This window comes from Rattus norvegicus, chromosome 4 (assembly GCF_021556685.1).
Source record: "Rattus norvegicus strain SHRSP/BbbUtx chromosome 4, alternate assembly SHRSP_T2T, whole genome shotgun sequence".
Lineage (NCBI taxonomy): Eukaryota > Metazoa > Chordata > Mammalia > Rodentia > Muridae > Rattus > Rattus norvegicus.
In genome coordinates, this window is record NC_141537.1 from 26,830,240 (window position 1) to 26,847,245 (window position 17,006).

The following is a 17,006-nucleotide window of genomic DNA, read 5'->3' on the forward strand; positions in this document are numbered from 1 at the left end:
ACAAGTTGGGTTACAATTGTTCTAGATAAACCCTGAAGACCATGTGCTAAATGAAATCAGACAATCAGAGCAAGAACTATTTTATAACTGCACTTAGAAGTATCTAAAAGAGCCAAACACAAAGAAACACCATCGAAAAGTAGTTGCTGGGGATTAGGGAAACATGAAGTTCTGTGAGGATGTAGTTTTAGTTAACTGAGCTAAAAAAAGTTCAGAGCATTGAGGTATAAAGATGGTGGTGGTGGTGGTGGTGGAGGTGGTGGTGGTGGTGGTGGTGGTGGTGGTGGTGGTGGTGGTGGTGGTGGTGGTGGTCATGATGATGGTGATGATGCTATAATACAATTCAATATTTCAATCCAAACTGAAAACTATGAAGGTAAGTTTATCCTGTTTTAACATACCAAAAAAAGTTTGCATGTGATTAGTTCTTGCTGTGGGTGGGATCAGCTGCTAGGCACCTAGGATGCCTTCACTTCTCTTTAAGAAAGGGATTTGATAAATGCACAGCTACATCTGCTGGAAGATAAACACAACAGACTCACAGGAACCAAGCCAGACCACCAATGCAAGTTGCCATTGTTCTGAGAAACAGATTTCTTCACTATCTAATCCTTATTAGCCAACCTAGACCAGCGATTTCTTTCTATGAGTAGCCCAGAAATACCTTCCCTGGAAAACAACAGCAACCTTTAATGCTTAGTTCTTTAGGGGCTGGAGAGATGGATCGGTGGGCAGCAGCACTGAATGCTCTTCCAGAGGTCAGGGGTTGGATTCCCAGCAGCCACATGGAAGCTCACACACTGCAACTCCGAGACCTGACGTCCACACACAGACAGACATGCAGGCAAAAGTTCAACGTCTGTAAGATAAAAATAAATCGTGTAAGGTTTGATTCTTTGGCTGTTACGCATATTTTATCCTAATATTTCAATTTGTTAGTTTTCTCACTGCTTGATGAAACAGGTTGAAATGTTTACCGTTTGAATGTGGAGTCCATCATGGCGGGGAGACTTGAGGGAAGGAGCTTGGAGTATATAGTTATGTTGTCTCTGCAGTCAGGAAGGAGGGATATAACTTAAATACAACAAAAACACTGTAAAAATATGCAACTTGATTTGGGCGACTTTTAGTGGATTAGTTATAGTGTCAGATGGAGATGATGCTACCCTAACTTGAGCACTGGGGAAACAGCCCTCCAAACAGTGGATTTAAAAGAACAAACGTGCTGTACCAAATTGCCTGCCAAAGGAGGTAGCTGTGAAGCCATCTGGGGGAGAGTTCCACTGTATCTGGGGGACAGAGGTCCACTCAAGCTATGTGCTTTACCTCATTTTTATTTGCAATAACCAAGAGTTGTTCCTGTTTTTCTCTCAAAGCCTCTGGTTCTGGAAAAGCCCTTGGTCTTGGGTAAAGAGAAGAGAAAAAGCACTAACGAAGCTTGATGAAGTATAGACATCTGGGATGAGATAGCAAATGACCTCTACCTGCGAGCTGAAATAGCAGCCCCAGATGTAGGGATGGCACACTAGCATGGAGGATTGCACAGGCTGCACTGAGAGGATACTAGTGCTGATCCTGATGCAAACAGGTAGCTGCAATTTACTGTTTAAAAAACTGTGTAAATCATCAACACGGGAAAACCATAGTCCGTGAATGGACACAGTATTTAAACAAACAAGGAGCAGGCAAATGGGCAATGCTCACATAAACACAGAAAGACCCTGTGGTCTATCATTTGTTTTAGCTTCTTTGTTGACAGGTTTTTCCAGTTCTGAATCTAGGGCTTAAGGGGCCTCATGCAGTTCCACTTGCCTTCTTAGATTTCTACCACGACCATGAAAAGAACATGTCTAGGTAGCCAGTTAGGTCAAGAAGGGTGTGTGAATCGTACCTTCAGATGTGGCTGCAACCCAGCCATACCCAGCCTAGTTTGCTTGGGCTCTGCTGTCCTTCTTGCAGGTGTGTTCATCTCAGTGTTGCTTTAGAGTATTGATTTGTGATGGGTTATTGAGAGCATCGTTACAGCTATGCTAGATGAGACATGGAATAGCTCCAAGCAGAAAAAGTGAACACAAGAGTTTTCAGAGGAAAGTTAGTAAAGCACTGTCACTACCAAAGAGAAAGCTTTGCTAGTCTCTAACAGCAGATTATTCTGGCTTCATATATCATATATATGTATATATACTATACATTTAAGTATATACAGATAATATATTTATTATATACAAATAAAAAATAACATATATGATATAACATATATAAGTTCTATGTAGATATATAAATATATAAATAAATTATATATGCATATTTGTATGTATAGTTTAAAAACACAGAAATAGTTGAGAAACTGCCCACCTGATGTTGCAATGTTCTTGCCTCAGCCTCCTAGGTTCTGGAATTACAAAAATAGGCCACTATTCCTAGCTTCCAACTCATTTTTAAAAAGAGTAGGTACATCATTGGTAAATGTCAAGATTGGAATATAAAAGGAAAGGGAACTTATGACTCATAACTAAACATCAAAGCCTGGAATTATCGAGTATCAGGTGAGGTGAATGTCAAGCATGTGAATAGTCATGGCAAGCACAGCCTATTCCTCTGGAGAAAGCCATCGCCAACAGCACTGGGAGGAAAATGTGAAACTATGAAGCCTTTTTTTTTTAAGTGGCGTAGCCTCATACTGTGTTTCACAAAGACATTCTCACACAGATACATAAGTACTTTGAGCGTGTTCTCCTCTCACAACTCCTCAGCTCCCCTTTCTGTCTCTCCCCCTCTTTAGTCCCTTTTATTTCCTTAGACTTTTTTTCTACTTTAATGTCATATTTGCTCAGCTAATCTTATGAATCTATAAAAAAAAAGTCTAGGAAGTACAAGTCAGAGAATGCATGTGATATTTGTCAAAGCTTGAGTAAGCTCAATATAATAATCTCCCAATACACCTATTTTCTTACCAATGGCATAGTCATATTCTTCTTTATGGCTGATTAAAATTTTATTGCATAAGTACATCATATTTTCTTTGCCCATCCCTCTGTTATCGAATACCTAAACTAGCTCCATAGCTTCTGTGATGAATGCTGTAATAAACACTGCTTTACAGGTCTCTGTGTGATGCATTGACTTGAAGTCCTTTGGTGAATACCAAGGATAGGTAGAGACTGGTCACATGGTACATCTACTTTCCAGCTTTTGAGGGAGCTGCATATTGATTTCCATTATGTCTAGACTGGTTTACACTTTCAATTAGCAATATACAGATGCTCCTTTTTGTCTGCACCCTCTCCAGCAGGTACTGTCCTTTTCTCAAGGTGGCCATTCTGAATGGGGTGAAATGGAATTTCAGTGTGGTTTCACCGTTCATTTTTCTGTTGGTTAGCCACACCGAATGCTTTTCATGTGTTCATTGGCCATTTCTACTTTATCCTTTGAAAGCTGTTTATTCCCTTAGCCCACTTACTTAGTAGATTTGATTTCTTGTTATCTATTAATTTTTAGTTCCTTGTGTAATCTAGGTATTAATCCTCTGTCACATTTGTAATTAGCAAAGATTTTGTGCTGTTCTCTAGGCTGTCATTCAGCTTTAGTGTGAGGAGCTTTTTAATTTCATGAAACCCCATCTGTCAATGGTTGGTGCCCTTTCCTGAGCCATTCTTTCCAGAAAGGGAATGCCCACACCTATATCCTGCAGCATTTTCTCTACTTTTCTTCGAGACAGTTAAGAGTTTCAGGACTTACATTGAGATTTATCTTAGTTATTTTTCTACTGTTATAGCAAATACCATAACCAAGTCAACTTATAAAAGAAAGCATTTAACTTGGCGGATCCCCAGAGGGCAAGTCCATGACCATCATGTCAGGGAGCATGGCAGCAGGCAGGGAAGCATGGCATTGTGCTGAAGTAGCAGCTAAGAGCTTACATCTAATCTACAAATATGAGAGGGAACTGGGAATGACATGAACTTTTTAAAACTTCAAATCCCACTACTGGTAAACACCCGCTCCAGCAAGACTACATACCTCCCAATACCTAATCATTCCTAAATATTCCACTAACTGGGAACCAAGGATTCAAACATAAGAGCCCACTGGGGTCATTGGCGTTCAAATCACCACATTCCCTTCTGTGGTCCCAATAGGTAAATGGTCATACCATAATGCAGAACACATTTAGTCCAACTTCAAAGATCCCCATAGTCTATCGCAGCCAACACAATTTAAAAGTCCAAAATCTCTTCTGAAACTCAAGGCAGTCTCTTAACTGTAACTCTCTATAAAATCAAAAAGCAGATTATATACTTGCAACATATAATGGCACGGAATACATACTACCATCCCAAATGGGAGCAATACAGGTATAGTGAGGGAACACTGGTGAATGAAAATGAGGACGTGACTTTGCCAAGGTATGGGTAAGGAGAAAGGTTTTATTGTAGATACGAGGGAGAGTATAGCCAGCGGCATTTGGAAGATTCCAGACTGAACCAAGTCATGAGAGGAGGAAGAGGGAGTGAGAGAGGAAGAGAAGGAAGAGGAAGAGGAAGATGATGATGATGAGGAACAAGAGGAGAGGAGAGGAGAGGAGAGAGAGAGAGAGAGAGAGAGAGAGAGAGAGAGAGAGAGAGAGAGAGAAGACATCAACAGGGAATGGAGAGGTTTAAGATAGGGGGTGGGGTGAGAAGTGCTGAAAGAAACCTGGACTCTATAACAGGTATTTGCAATATTGAGAGAATTTGGTAGCCAGCACATACTTTGGTAAGTTCAATAGACACCACACATAGTCATTTGTCCTGAGTTTCTTTGGATCTGACAACTGGACCAAAGGAAGACTGAAACTTAGCAGGAAAATGTCTACATTCTGTAACTATATGTTTAATGTTGACGGACTTAGACAGCTCCATTCTTCCAGCTTTGATGACCACAATATACTTCTTTCACTTGGGCTGGTTCTACTCCCTTCCTGTAGCTCTTTCTGCTAGCCACCTCAGCACTCTGACATCATCAATATCTTGGAGTTTTCAAAGTAACCAGACCTCATCATTATAGCTTCGCTTGATGGCCTCTTATGGCCTTTAGACCTCCAGGCCTCCCCTACCACATGCCTGGCTTCAAAGGCTTCCTTAACAGTGGGAGAAGATTCCACAACTCCTTTACTCCTGCATCCCTCATGACTCTAAATCAAGAACCAAGAGTCTAACACTGCCAAGTTCTGCTGCCTGTTTGGAATGGAATGTGGCTTCCTGTTTGAATTACAATTTTATAAGCTTTGATCTGTTTAATGGTTTCCACAGTTGAATAAGCTTTCCTTTGTTTTAGGAGAAGATTCCTTCACCATTTCCTTCTTACAAGTTGCAAGTGTGCCCTGTGAGCACCACTCCCTTTATTCCATTTCCAATCAGCATTTCTTTAAACTTCTCATCTCTTTGCATAAAAGGCTCCAACATTAAACTAGATGGTGTTCTTTTTCTCCTCAACTTGTACACTTTGTATTTCTTTTTGCCCAGCTTCCTCATTCATTGTAGATCTGTGTAAGAGTGATTACTAATAACTATATGACAGAAGTCAATACTAGGCTTCTTGAAATCTCCTCAGCCAATGAAACTAATCCCAAACTTTTCAACTTAGCATCAGACAGATTCATTGGAAAAGGGGAAAAAAAAACCAACCACATTCTTTGCCTAAATCACAAGGATGTTCTCTAAACAGTTGCTAATACTATTCCCCTGCAAATCCTCTTGAGATGGATCTCCATAGTCAATATTTCTGCAAGCCTGGTTCCTACCAGGCTGGCACATTAAGCACTGCTTAAAACATTGAACTACTTTTCTAGTTCAAAGTCCCAAAGTCTTCCCTATTATTCCCCAAAGTAGTATGATCATGCCTGTCTCAGGAATATGTCATTCCTAATACCAACTTCTCTCTTAAAAAAATTTCCATTGCTGTGTCAAAATGCTCTAACCAAGGCAACTTATAAACTAAAGAATTTATTTGGGGGCTTTGGGTTCTAGAAGGCCAGAATCTATGACCATAATTTTACAGATCATGGCAGTCGCAGGCAGGCTTGGCAGTGGAGCAGTAGCTGAGAGTTAACATTGATGAACAAGCATGAGGCAGAGAGAGGGATGGGAAGGGAGAGAAAGCTAACTGGAATGGTATGGACTTTTTGAAACCTCACTGTACACATGCAGTGACATACCTCCCCCAAGTCCACATCTTGTAATCCTTCCCAAAGAGTTCTTCCAAGTAGGGATCAAGCATTCAAGCATCTGAGCCTAACCTGGGGTCATAGAGCATTGTTGTACAGTAGTTTTAAACGCTTGAGAAAAAGGTTGAAAAATAGGGAAAATGATCTGAATAATTTGTAAAGATAACCCAGCATTCAAATAAATCTTTCCCTGACTTCTTTTATTACAAAGATTAACTTCAGCTGAAAATAGAGCAATATCAGGTCCTGATGCTAGAGAAATTTTAATTAAATCTGCAGATTTTAGGAATGCTAATGTTGCATGCAGTAAAAGCCTAATAGACCTTTAAGGTCAGATCCATGCCTATTTGTGAATGGAGTAAAGTTACCACGGATATTCAATTGAATGCTCACAACTAAGTTGTGGTTGGACAAACAATTACAAAAGATATGAGAGCTCAAAATGTCCAGTGCTGTGGCTGTGAAAGATCAGGTTTCCTAAGAGACTGTAGTCAAACGGTTCCTAAGGATAAATTATTCTCTAATGATAATTCATGGAGGAAGTTTCTTGGGATTTGTAAAAGATGTGGAAGGAACAGACAAAGTGCTTATGAATGTAGATCTTCCAGAGATATTTAAGAAAATTCCTTATGTCAGACAACTGACTAAGGGGCTATACTCAGGCCCTGAACAAAACCAGCATGAGCCACTCATTTTCTGTCAGCCATGACAAAACTGTTCTAGAAGGTGACTGGAAAAATTAAAGCCTGCAAGACAAACAGAAACCATCCCATTCAAAACTTAACTGAGCCAGTTAACAGAGATAGAACAGCTCCTAGATAGAACAAGAGATTCTGAAGATAACAGAAAACAGATATTTTGGCCAACTGCTATAGATAATAAGAGACCAAAGTTAAAATTACAATTAGATGGCATTGAGATTTAAGTTCTAGTGAATTTAGGAGCAGATGTAACAAAAGTTTCACAACATTTTCTGAACCCACATTGGCCAATTCAAAAAGGGTCTACACAGCTCCTTGGGACATTTTCTCAGGTAAAACAAGATCTAAAATGGGTCAAATGTATAGGGTCAGATAGTCAGATAGGAAGATTAACTACATATGTGGCAGATGTAACTATAAATGTATGTGAAAGAAATCTGTTGCAACAGCGGAAAGCACAGATTAGCATTCCTCCAACTTCAGGGTCAAGCTGTAAAGTAGGACCTGTGCCTGATAAATATATTGAAAAGTGGTATTAAAGACAGTTATAGACTTTCCAATTAGTCCATAAGCAGGAGACAACAGAGATTAGCTCTCCAAATTTATAAAGAGGGCCACTGCACATGGAATATCAACCGCCCTGCCTTTGAAATGGCTAGCTGACTAGCTTGTTTGAGTACATCTGTGGCCCTCAAATAAGAAAAGTTACAGGCACTAGAACAGCTGATATAAGAGCAGCTGGGCTCAAAAATGTAGAAGAGTCTACCATATCTTTGAATTCTCCTATATTTGTCATTAAAAAAATCTGGAAATTGGAGGATGCTGACAGATCTAAGAACAATTAATAAAGTAACTCAGCCTATGGGTTCCTTACAACATGGAATCCGTTTAACTTCTTTGTTATCTAAGGCATGGCCTACTATGGTGATTTAAAAGAGTGCCTTTTCTCAATACCTCTGGAGGGTTCTGTCACAAGAAATGTTGAACAGCCCCACCTTGTATCAATATTTTGCACAGCCACCGTTAGAAGTAATTTGTAAACATCTTCCTCAATCTATACTTTACCATTATAGGAATTACATTTTTTGCAACAAGATGATATTTTCTATAACCACCCCAGCTCCTGGATAATGACATGAAGACTTGCTTATGTGTTTATGCCTACGTCTTATGCTAGGCTTGTTCCCAAATAGCTCATAACCCATTCTCCTATTTATACTATTCTTTGTTATGCCCCATGACTGGTTAACCTTTCCTCAGCTTCATACTTTCAGCTTTCTCCAACCCTCAGTGGCAAATATTCTCATACTTATCTCTTCCCTGAACTCCTTCCTTCAACTTCTTGCCTTTGCTATAAGTCATCAATTTTTTATTCTAACCCAGAGACACATCTTTACACAGTGCATATAAATAATACCCTCAAAACATTGCTGGCTGATTCAGATGAAAATTCCTTAGGGAAAAAATTTGATAAAGAGAATTTTGCCTTTCTGGGGATTAGAAATTGCTTCTGAAAAAAAATACAGATTCTATTATCTAGAATATTAGGTAGAACTGCAAAAAAATCGAGTCACTGAAGGTATAGATCAGAAGAGACCAATTACAAACTCTCAATGATTTTCAAAAATTGCTAGAAGAAATTAATTGGCTTAGGCCCATAATTGGATTAACTACCCAAGAGCTAAGTAATTTATTTCAAGCCTTGCTAGGTGATTCAGAGTTGAATAAGCTATCAGCTGAAACTGAGAGAGAATTGGCTGTGGTAGAAAAGAGATTCCAGAATGCACATGTAGATTGCCTGGATCTGAAGTGTCATTGTATTTTAATTATCTTGTCTTGTACTTATCCCACAGGAATTCTTATGCAGAGAGAAGATTGTAGAGAGAATATTTGTGTATTGTATGAATGCATTGCCTGTCTCTTTAAAAGCCAATGGTCTATGTCTTAGGCAGGAGATAGAATGTGGGACATCCAGAAGGAGAAAGAATTCTGGAATAAAGTCAGGGCAGAATGAACCAGCTGGGAAGATAAGAACAGACAGAAGCATGGTACCGGAGCACAGGTAACCAGCCATATGGCAGAATGTAGGCTAAAATAAATGGGTTGTCTTAAGTTATGATTCTACTAAGAGAAGACCCTAGCTATATGGTCAAGGAATTTGTAAATGTATTTTGGGTCTGAGTCTTATTTCTGGGAGCATGGGGCTGGGAGGAAGAACAGGGCCTAACTTCTACAGAAGATAATATCTTAGAATGGATATTTTTTTTAGCATATAAGCAGAGTAAAAAAGAAAAAAAAAGGAAAACTATCTAAAGAATATTTTTTATTAGATATATTTCTTTACTTACATTTCAAATATTATTCCCTTTGCCAGTTTCCTGTCCATAAGCCCCCCCCATCACCTCCTCCTCCCTCATATGGGTGTTCCCTCATCTACTTCCCTTACCGCTCCCCTGACATTCCCCTGCACTGGGGTCAAACCTTGGCAAGACCAAGGGCTTCCCCTTCCACTGGTGCCCCAACAAGGCTACTCTCTGCTACATATTCAGTTGGAGTCCTGGGTCAGTCCATGTATAGTCTTTTGGTAGTGGTTTAGTCCCTGGAAGCTCTGGTTGGTTGGTGTTCTTATGGGTTGCAAGCTCCTTCAGCTCTTTCAATCCTTCCTCAAATTCCTTGCAAGGGGGCCCTGTTCTCTGTTCAGTGATTTGCTGCTAGCATTGACCTCTGTATTGGACATGCTCTGGATATGTCTCTCAGGAGAGATCTATATCCAGTCCCTTTCAGCATGCACTTTTTTTTTTTTAGCTTTATCCATCTTATCTAGTTTTGGTGGCTGTATATATATATATATATATATATATATATATATATATATATATATATATATATATATATATGGGCCACATATGGGGCAGGTTCTGAATGGCCATTCTTTCAGTCGCTGCCCTAAACTTTGCTTCCATATCCCCTCCTATGGATTGTTTTCACATTTTAAGGAGTGGGAGCATCCACATTTTGGACATCCTTCTTCTTGAGCTTCCCATGGTCTGTGGATTGCATCTTGGGTAATTTGAGGTTTTGGGCTAATATCCACTTATCAATGAGTGCATACCAAGTGTGTTTTCTGATTGAGTTACTTCACTCAGGATGATATATTCTAGTTTATTCCATTTGCCTATGAATTTTGTGAAGCCATTGTTTTTGATAATTGAGTAGTAGTCCATTGTGTAGATGTACCACATTTTTTGATCCCATTCCTCTGTCTAAGGGCATCTGGGTTCTTTCCAGCTTCTGGCTATTGTAAATAAGGCTTGCTATGAACATAGTGGAGCATTTGTCTTTGTTGTATGTTGGAGCATCTTTTGGGTATATGCCCAGGAGAGGTATAGCTGGGTCCTCAGGTAGTACAGTGTCCAAATTTCTGAGGAACCTCCAGACTGATTTCCAGAGAGGTTGTACCAGTCTGCAATCCCACCAACAATGGAAGAGTGTTCCTCTTTCTCCATATCCTCACCAGCATCTGCTGTCCCATGAGTACTGGCGGCTGACTGTTCCTATATTCCTGTGTCCAGAGGCACCCTGCAGTTTCCCCTTGGAGCAGTGATGTGGGCAGAGGTGTGCAGAAGTGGCAGTCTGTCCTGTGGTATCAGGATGTCTGCACTTCTGGGTCAAAATATTTCTGATTTGATTGTGAAATAAATAATAAGACTTCATTAATCAACAAGAACAGACTCAGCAGAGATTGCCGTCCCTTATACTAATGCTGAAATTACTACATTATGGGTAATCAATAAGCACTGGCAAAGAACTTCTAATGAATTTTTTGGGGGGACACAAAGTCACACAGATACCCCAAAAGCAAGAGACTTATAAAAACATTAATTGGATTCTTCTTCACAGAGTGAGAGCAACATCAATTTCTAAAGCTTTTACCTTTTATACAGATACCAAAGAAATACAGGAAATAGGTCAATATGCTTCAGTTCAGAAATCAGCACGTATACTGTCCTCATGGTTCTATTAGATTTTGCACAACATCTTATTATAGTTACTATGATGGGTTGTATATGCTTGGCCCATAGGGTGGCACAGTTAGAAGGTGTGGACCTGTTGGATTAGTTGGGTCACTGTGGGTGTGGGCTTTAATACCTTCACTCTAGCTGTCTGGAAGTTGCTATTTTCCTAGCAGCCTTCAGATGAAGATGTAGAACTTCCAGCTCCTCCTGCACCATGCCTGCCTGTATGCTGCCATGCTCCCACCTTGATGATAATGGACTGAACCTCTGAACGTGTAAAGCAGCCCCACTTAAATGTTGTCCTTATAAGAACTGCCTTGCTCTCATAAGGTTTTCTAATTGGCATTAGAAAATGGTGGTATAAATGAATTATTTAATAGGAAATGTATTAGAGGCTTCAAATTTTTATGAAAGACATCAAAAAGGTAAAAGATGCTTAAAGGAAAAAAATTCTACAACTTGGTGACAAGCCAAGAACATGATTTAAAAAGTCCTACTTTTTCTTGAGTTAATCAAGCTATCTTCCAGACATAACTTTAAAAGTAACTGAAGAAATGAAATTTGGCAGACATGTGTTTCATTTTGCAAAGTTTGAAAAAATTTAAGCATGCACATCATACAGTTGATACCTATTTAGGATTTCAATGGGCTTCTGCCTTGATTTCTGAAAAGGCAGACTCTGTAATTACACATTTATTAGACATGATAGATACCTTAGCGATAACCTTTACATGTTAAAACTGATAATGCACTATTATGTATATCCAGTGAAATGTAATAATTCTTTAAGTGTTATAACATAAACATGTTATATTCTATCTTACAGTCCTACAGGTCAAGCAGTTGTGGAAAGATCTAAAGGCAATTGGGAAATATTTATAATATGAGATCTCTCACAGATAGATTAAATAGTGCTGTATTAAGTTTAAATTTCTTAAATGTCAGTGAGACAGATAGCACAGCTGATAAAATCACTGGATTTTAGACAGGACTACTGAAATGAATTGGCCTAGGTGTTATAAAGATGTGTTAACTTCAGAATGGAAGTCAGGAAACGTGTCGCTTTGTGGGGAGGATATACTTTTGTTTTAGTAGGAAGAGAAAAGCTGTGGATCCCTTCAAAGTTTGTAGGGGGAGTGGCTGATAATGATAATCTGGTTCCCTAATTGTTCTTTGATTATGTCAATAAAGACGGCAGAAGATAATTCCTGGATGAAGTTATAGAAGTGGTATTTTCCAGGTTGCACGAGGAAGAGGAGGAGAGATAGAGACCCCCCCCCCCCCACAGACACACATCTTGGGAGAGAGAAGGAGGAACCATGTAAAGTCTGTGGCCAATTAGAACCAGAGGTGGCCTCTGCCACTGGAGAAAATTCTAATATAGGATAGCAGATGAGTTTAGGACAATAGATTCCATGAGCAGCTGTTGTGTTATCTGCCTGGGTTTAAAACATTAAGGCTGTCTGGTGTTTTGGCAGTTGGCAGAGCTAGCCTCTGGTGGGGGGGGGGCGTCGGAGTAGAGGAATCACAGCTCCAGGTGTGCATGGGAAAAGCAGCAACATGGGCTCATGTTAGAGGATTGGCTGAGCTATCTGCTGGCTGTTGGTAGAGCTATGTCAAAGCTGAGCTCAGAGTGTGGTCCAGAGAAGGTGATAGCATGTAGTTTTAAACATACATGCAACAAAAGACTAGGATTGACCAGGGGAGAGTCCCCTAAAATCTTGGATCAGCTCAGAAACTGGATGAGACATGGATGTCTCTGTCATAGGCAATAAATCTTGTTGACTACAGAAGAACTCATGACTTATTATTATACACCATCATTTCACATGACATAGGTAGAGATTTATATTACAGTTTGTTGTGTAGTCCAAACGGGCTTATAAAATTTATAGCTGCCTTTCACCTGCTCAAACATAGAACAGAGAATCATCTTTAGTGGATTTGTATACACCACACATTCTATACATATGTTAATGAAGAAATATATGTTACTTTTAAAATTTGTGCTTTCATAGCCCAAAGGCAATATCATCTGGGAGAGGGAAGCACACAAAAGTGCACTGAACGGAGTTGGGGCACGTGGTTAGGGGAAGGAGCTCATCTGTTTATTGGATGTTTGGTAGCCAGAAGAGGGGTGGTTTGGACGTCCTTCTGAGTTTGGTATTCCTGTTGAAGAAGGTTAACATGAGTAAATACTGATTTGGAGGCAGGGACAAGCTGGCAGAAGATGTGTAGGTCAGCTAAGGAGTAGTTAGAAAATCCATTAGGATAGAGCTTACCCACAACTCCCATTCACCATTGTTTGTCCCAGGATGGTTAATGGAAAGCTGAGAATGAGTTTTCAGAATGGCTAATGGAAAGCTGAAGTCATCATGACTGGAGGATTCAGTTTGATATTCCCAATGCCTCAACCTCCAAATGTGGAGGCAGCAACCTGTGTTGCTATAAGAAAAACAGAGGAAGAACCAGGGATTGCTGGGGAACAGCCCCATGTTTTTTTTATCCCAGGTTTCCTGGAGGCAGCAGACTTGGAAGAGCATCAGTGGAAGGTAACACATTTTGCCTTATGAGATACTTAGGGTTGCTGTATAATAAGAAAAAGTTTACTTATCTAAGTCTAAGTTACTATGCTACTATAGATGACCTGTCTTCTATGTTCCTCTGAGGCTAGAAACTGCAGTCTCTGTCATTTAGCACCTCATCCTAAAACAGCAGGAGATTAAGTAAGGGATTAATAGCTAGAGCCTTTTCTCTTTTGTCCACATGCCTCTTGCTTGTTAGGCTAAGGGAGCAACAAACTTTTATTGGACTAGGGGAAGAGAATCATGCTCACAGAAGGAAAAAACTTTTACATAAGCAAATATGCATAAACTCACATAAATTCATATATGGATTCACATATACATTTTTATATATTTCGGAAAAAACTTTTACATAAGCAAATATGCATAAACTCACAAAGCAAATATGCATAACTCACACAAATTCATATATAGATTCACACATACATTTTTATATATTTCTATTCAAATCAGTTGTGTCCAGCTTGCATTTTTCATAATTACTTAACACTTACACATGTGAACCAGAAGATGGGAAGCCGACTGTCTCAAGTCTGAAGCCTGTAGAGTGCTTAGTTGCAGCATCTTGAAGGCTGTGCTGTAAAAAAAAACTGTTTAAAATGATGATCTAAATTACAGGCGGATTTATCCCCAGAAGGCTGCACATCAACTGGGAATGCCTAATATTCCCAACTCCTGGCAAAGTCAGGAATGGAGCTAGGCTGGGGTTTGATCAGTGTTTTGTCTGCTTTGGGCTGTGAGGAGGGAGCCACAGATTATGAGGTGACTTCTCCATTTTTCTTTGTAAGGTTCCGAACAGTGTAGCTTTTCTAGTCAGGGGTAAATGATGCAAGGAGCCCTCTCTTTTCTGCTGAGGGAAAATGTATAGGAAAGCCCATGAGTTTGTGTGAAGATTTGCCTGTGTTTGTAAAGGCATCTTGTGGAGTGTTGCTTTGTCGGTCAGGGGTAAAGGGGTTGGGGAAGCCATGATCTGGTGTGGTAATTAGTCCACCTTTGTAATGGAGTCCTGAGGAGTCACCAGGCACAGGGAGGGGAATTAGATGGGGGTTGAGTGCTAACAAGACTTTTTGGTGAGTTATTTATAGGGGATTTTCATTGGACCTGTATTTTTCCAATATGAGGGTGTGTGTGTGTTTGTGTGTGTGTGTGTGTGTGTGTGTGTGTGTGTGTGAGAGAGAGAGAGAGAGAGAGAGAGAGAGAGAGAGAAGGTATTCCCCATGATAGAAATGAAAAGAAATGTCTTGTCCAATGGTAAAGTTCCTGTAGCCTTTTGGCTCCAGGGGATTCCAGAGGCCCAAAACGTTAAGCCGTCCTGCAGATTTTAAGAGTTCCAGTGGCCACCCTAAATGATATTTAAAGGCCGCTAAATAACCATTTTTTTAAACTTCTGTTTCAAGGAGAAATTAGATAGGGATCTTTGCCAATACCTGTGTAGAATGCAGGGTTTCAGACAGAGGTTTAGGAACCTTATGCCAACACCAGAAAGTCTCTGGTCAGAAGGCATCAGATATCCTTTCAACATGTCTGAGTTGGTGATGGCTCTGACCAAAAATAAAGTAGGAAAGAGATAAATTGCCTACCCTCTGATTATGGCACTCTGAACCTTTGGGCTGATGCCAATGGCTTGAGGGGAAGTGCTCAGGGCCCGGAGGGCACTCACTCATCCTTGCTCAAACAGGAGGTCCGTTGAATATACATAGGGGCACCAGCTGTCATTCTGGATTCCACTTCTTACCTCTGAGTGTCCAGATGCTACTGGATCAAGCTGAAAGGATGAAGTGGAGCCCAGAACAAGTAGGGTCTATAGGATCCTGGTCCACCTGTGAGTGAATGTGCGTGTGTGTGTGTGCATGTGTGTGTGTGTGTGTGTGTGTGTGTGATGGGGAAGGTCATCCCACATACACTTTATTTGTGTTAGACAAGGGCTGTATGTGAACCTTGGAGAGTGGGGAGGACTTTGCATGGTGAATGTAAATCATTGGCTGGAGTGTAAATTACCAGAAATGCCTTGTTACATGGAGAGGCATTCCAGGAATCCCAGATACTTGCTAGGCAGGTTCTTGGTGTGCTGTGTGTGTGCGTGTGTATGTGCTGTGTGTGTGCTGTGTGCTGTGTGTGTGTGTGTGTGTGTGTGTGTGTGTGTGTTGGGGCTGGGGTGGGAGGAAGGAGACTGAACTTGTAGGTTTGCCAAGGACTGGGACCTTCCTCAGGTAGAGGGTGTGGGGGTTGGGCTCCCCAGGTACTGTTAAGCAGAGAAGAGGAAGCAAGCACTGTTGAAGAATGGAGTCGTGCATTTTGTAGCTATCCAGACGTGGTAGACTGTTACCTTAAATATCGTTTCCCCCACAGACCCCTGCTTCTGCAGAGCTGTTGACCCAGACATGGTCCTTTTTGGCAGTATGAGCCAGGATCTCGCCATGGTCTAAAGTGGCAGTGCAGGCTGCCCACAAGAGGCTGTCTCTCTCCACCCTTGTGTCTCCAGCTCTGCTTCTTTTTATAGTGCACGAACTGCTCCACTTCTCTCTTCTCTCCCATCTCTCCATTCCTTACTTGCTCATCTTAGTGGTGCCCACCCTGCCCACCCCAGGTGGCCCCATTTAAAATTTTTAAATGCTAATATTTTGCTCACACATGGGAAAGTTATTTAAAAAAGGAAAATATGAGAGTAACCTAAGCTTATGTAATATGCAAGATTTCTAGAAAAGGAAAGTTTAGTAGCCCTTTCTACATAAAACACTTTAAGCTTACTCACCTAAAACAAATCAGTAATATGAAATCTTGGGGAAATATTTGTGTCCTTATAGAAGTGACTGTGTTCACCGGTGCCATTTTTATTTAAAATACATGAACTCAAAAAGACAACAATCAAAAAGATGATTGGGTAGGGACCTAAGTAAACATTTCTTAGAATGAGAAGTTAAGGTTTTCCACCTCATCCTTGCTGTTATTTTTGTGAAATACTATGTTCTACCACCCTGTCAACTGCACATCACTGAATCCTCACTGTATTTGCTAGCATTATACCAATTATATAGATGAAGAAACTGAGGCTCAAGCTGACTGTGGTGGCTCATGTTGGCAACCCCAGCCAGCACTTGAGAGGTTGAGACCTGAAAATAACCATGGGTTTGCAGCCACATTGGGTTACATGTTGAGTTCCAAGACAGCTTAGGTTATGAAGTGGAACTCTGTCTTGAAAAAAAGTCTAAAACTTAATACACAACTCCCCTAAACAAAAATAAAAATATCCAACATCTGGGCTTAGGGATCTAGGACAGTCTGAGCAGCATGTAGAAGATGGATAGAGAGAGGGGAAACTGAGGCGAATTGTGACATAATCAACACATTGCAAGGCAACTCTGCTTGTCAGGAAGTGGGCTGGGTGCAATCAGCTGACCTCAGGGTCCATGCTCTTAACCACCTTTCTTTCCTATAATAAAAATAACTAATGTTGACTATGTGATATTTGTGTTAGGCATGATATGGAGCAACTTTTAAG

At 40.4% G+C, this 17,006-nt stretch overlaps 1 long non-coding RNA gene across 6 annotated transcripts in view; it reads right to left on the reverse strand.

The window, feature by feature from the left end:
• Nucleotides 1-362: 362 nt before the first annotated feature.
• Nucleotides 363-17,006, reverse strand: part of LOC147994719 (uncharacterized) — a 36,101-nt gene continuing 19,457 nt past the window's right edge. For 4 of the 6 annotated variants that reach the window (XR_015686339.1, XR_015686340.1, XR_015686338.1 and 1 more), the window contains 4 exons: nucleotides 14,002-14,084; nucleotides 1,892-2,050; nucleotides 978-1,049; nucleotides 363-859 (listed from right to left, as the gene is read on the reverse strand). This is a non-coding gene — a long non-coding RNA (uncharacterized LOC147994719). Of the gene's footprint in view, nucleotides 860-977; nucleotides 1,050-1,891; nucleotides 2,051-2,355; nucleotides 2,393-14,001; nucleotides 14,085-17,006 lie in introns of all 6 variants that reach the window. The other 2 variants (XR_015686341.1, XR_015686342.1) reach the window with 1 other exon arrangement.